Genomic DNA, 4,185 nt, shown 5'->3' on the forward strand with positions numbered 1-4,185 from the left:
TAATGACAGGGAGATTGCTCACAAATTACCATCGTGGGCAAAACTCTTAGCTTCGGGAAGACTGATTTTCATCACTGCTAATTAATAACAGAGTAGAACAGTGAGAACTCAATAAAAATAAAAATAAAAATTACCAAACTAAAAACATCTTCTCCTCCAGTCCATCCTCTTTTTAGGTTCAACTTCATTCCTGATCCTTCTACCTCCTCCCCTCGAGCGGCTCAGGGGAATGGAGAATGGGGGCTGTGGTCAGTCCCTAACACCACATCACTGCCACTCCTTCACGGTCCCTCCCTGCCCCTGCTCCCCGTGGGGTCCCTCCCACGGGATGCCGTCCTGCCCGAACTGAGCCTGCGGGGGCTGCCCACAGGCAGCAGCTCTTCAAGAACTGCTCCCACACGGCTCCGTACCACGGGGTCCATCCCCCCCAGGAGCAAACTGCTCCAGCACGGGTCCCCCACGGGTGGGCGGCAGCTCCCCCCAGACCCCCTGCTCCTGGTGGGCTCCTCTCCATGGGCTGCAGCTCCGGCCCGGGGCCTGCTCCTGCGGGGGCTCTCCATGGGCCGCAGCCTCCTCCAGGCCACATCCACCTGCTCCACCGGGGGCTCCTCCACGGGCTGCAGCGTGGAGATCTGCTCCGTGTGGGACCCATGGGCTGCAGGGGGACAGCCTGCTCCACCAGGGGCCTCTGCACAGGCCGCAGGAGAATCTGGAGCACCTGGAGCACCTTCTTCCCATCCTCATTCTCTGACCATGTCTGCAGAGTTCTTACTTCCACATTTTTTCACACTCCTCTCTCTTACAGCTTTTCTGCAGGGTTTTTTGTCTTTTCTTAAATATATTATCACAGTGGCCCGCACAGCATCACTCCCTAGCTCAGCTCTGGACAGCTGTAGGTCTGTTTTGGAGCCTGCTGGAGCTGGCTTTTATATGAAACGCGTGTTTCCTGGTGTCTATGCACAAAGGCAACCCCTGCAGCCCCCCAACTGCCAAAACCTTGCCATGTAAACGCAATACACTTAGTATGAATGAACAAGACTATAGAGTTTCTGCATGCTAGAGGCAAAAAGAAAAAATCACCAGCAATTCTCAGCATTCTTCTCAGGATGCAGGGAAAACAGTCACAGAAAAGATAGGGCAGAAGCATCTTGTCATCCTGTAAAGATATCCACAGTGATATGCATTTATAGGAGTGGATGGGAAGAGAAAGGTGCTTCTAGCTCTGCTGCTTGCATTCCTGGTTAAGAGTTGCAATAGCAGCCACACCATTGCAGGGACCTCCTCCACTTTAGCTGCAGTTGCACATGGAAACATGTGGAACTGATGAAAAATCTTCCAGCTCTTTTGAAAACGAAATTTAAATACCTGTTTTTATTCTAAACAAGATTCCAATTACTAAAGCTGTCTTTTGAGATACGTGGTGTGTTCAGGTTTTTCACTTACTTAAAATGGCATTTTGAGATCAGTTGATCTAACCAGTATAAATTTGCTCCAAGTGCTGACAGATATTTCTGATCAAAAATGAACACTCTTTGCTTTGTGTGGAAATGCTGGACAGTGTGACTGAACAAGTCTGAACACATGAAAACATGCTTCAGATTACTGCCATGTGTACAAAGCAGGTTTGACCTGTCCTTGAAGTAGCACTAAAAGCACTATTAGGAGTGCAGTGTGATGTCTTTTTACTTCAGTTGCTACTCCGTACTACTCAGTCTCAGTTTGAACTTTGGACTTGGTTGAACATTCTGCACTAAACAGAAAATCGACGACTCATTCATTTAAGATTTTCTGGAATGAGCACCCTGGTAGACACAAGTTCTGATGTTGTGTTGAAACAGGTATGTTCAGACTGTAGAAACTGAGAACTGGTTTGTGTTTTCAAAGATCTATAGCTTTTGGTGCTACGGCAATCTGTAGCAAGACAGTATAAATAGATACTTTGGCATAACTTTGTGTTTCTTGTTTTCTTTTCACATTATCCTATTTTAAGCAACAAGTCCAAAGTGTCCCATGGAGAACTTCAGTGAAACTACCAGGAATACCTTTGAATTACCAAATGTGATCGCCATCACTTCCCACATCAGTGATGGATGAGTCAAGTGCTGTACCTTTCAGGACCAACAGGAACTAGTTACTGTATTACTCTGAAGTTCACCCTGGCCAGATACTCCAGGATACTGAAGGACACAAACCTCTGTCCAGTTTCTTGATGCTGACTGATTCCTGAACAATGAAGTCTTACTAGCAGCAACCTGGCATCTGCCCAGAGGTCTGAGCCCTGAAACATGCCCCAGAGACATGCAGTTGGAAGCAACGAGAGGCTTTTCCCAATTGCGTGAGCTCAGTGCCTCAGTATATTCTCATGGTTGACTGTATAATTGGGGTAACAGGCTGGGTTGTACAACTCATGCGGGAGAACAGTTATACAGTAGGATAAGAACAGACTTTAGCAAAATTATTCTCCTCTAACTGGAGTCCTACTAGATGTTTCATGATAAATTCATCTACAACACTCAGGAAACTCTAGGAAACATCCTCTACTCTGAGAAAGATGCATACTTTGCCACTGAATCACAACTTGGCAGTACGGACACTTGCGTGCGTTCTTTCAGAATTGTACTTTTGGTTCCACATGATCAGTTTCTGTAAAATGAGTGCCAGAGAGTACTTTGTTTTTTTTTTTTAACTTTAGAAGTGTGGTTGTGACAGATATGAGATACCACAATTATGGAAATAGTGATGTGTGCCAGATTCTAGAAATGACTACTTTATCTTCCAATATGTAGGTGTTACTCTTTCTATGAGACTGATGGGTTTCTGGCACGCTCCCTGTTCCCTGGCTTTCCTGCTTATTGCCAGCTACTGGCAGAGACTTCTTTCTATGAACCCTCACGAGTCACCGACTTTCAGTCTAGTTGTGCAGCTTAACTGGAAGCATTGCTATCATCCTTTGGATATTGTGGAATGATGTATTGCACAAATAGCCACTCACAGCACCTTAGTATCTTTGTTCTTAGGATTGTTATAGCCTATGAAATGAATGTTTCAGTGTTAGCCAGTCACCTTAACACCACCCTTGAGTCAAAAACTGTGAAGGCAAAAGTAGATTAAAATATTCCTTTAACAGAGCTAAAATAAATAGAAGTTTGCAAAGGTTTATAAACACACGGGCAACAGGAAAAGAAATTTACCCATCTAGCTCATAAGGTTTTGTCTCATGCTTTATATCATCCAATAAGCTGGTAAGTATTTCATGGCTTTCCTTTCTGAGAACTCCATGGCTCAGGGAAGCTCTTCGTCCTAAAATTGTCAACACAGAAGAAGCCCAGTAGGACAATCCCTTCTTTTCTCTGATTAGTGTTAATGAAACCAAGAGACAAGCAATCTAGCCCTTTTCCCCCCAGAAGACTAAGCTTTCCACTTTGGAAATGGCAATCGTTGTGTAAGTGTGGAACAGAGGATTGGCTGTGCCATTTAATAATTTAAAACATTCCTTCCCACACTTTTCCAACCCCTTAACTAGTCCCTTCACACTGTTTTTGGAACTGTTCAAACCACAAGGGGAGCCTTCTTTTTATGTTACGTTTTTATAATTTGTATTATGAATGCTTACTTTATCTGGAATCTCAATGGAGTTTATGCAGGTGGAAGGTTTTGAATAAAAGCAGAGATGGGAATAAGCGATAACTGAGTACCCTCCAGTCGCGTTTTTGAGGAGTGACCAAAAGTATGTTGGGTGGAATCAAAATGAAGGAGGCTAAGTCCAATTCAAGGAGGAGAGGACACTGAATTGAGAACTATAGGCAAGGAAGCGATTCCAGAGGAACTTTTTCCTGTTTGGAAAAAATTACATTTTTATGTTTGAACATGCTTAATTTCACCATCCAAGTAACGAATGAGAACTTCTATACAGTTACTACTGAAATCCAGAAGGAAAAAGCTAATTGTTTGAACTGGAAGAGTGATGCCCTGACACAGCAGAAGGGACGGATGACCAAACAGGACAAAAAGTAACCACTTATTTGACAGAAAGCAAAAAAGCTCTGCTCCAAACCCGAGCATAGACTCATAAACTCATGTTTATGGCCCTGAGGAGCTCTGAGGAGGGCTCCGGACCACGGCTCTCCACGATCCCTGAGGGAAACCAGCCAGCGTCGACGCCGTACCCTCGGAGCCATCCCCCGG

Source organism: Anser cygnoides, chromosome 1 (genome assembly GCF_040182565.1).
Source record: "Anser cygnoides isolate HZ-2024a breed goose chromosome 1, Taihu_goose_T2T_genome, whole genome shotgun sequence".
In the NCBI taxonomy this organism is placed as follows: Eukaryota; Metazoa; Chordata; class Aves; order Anseriformes; family Anatidae; genus Anser; species Anser cygnoides.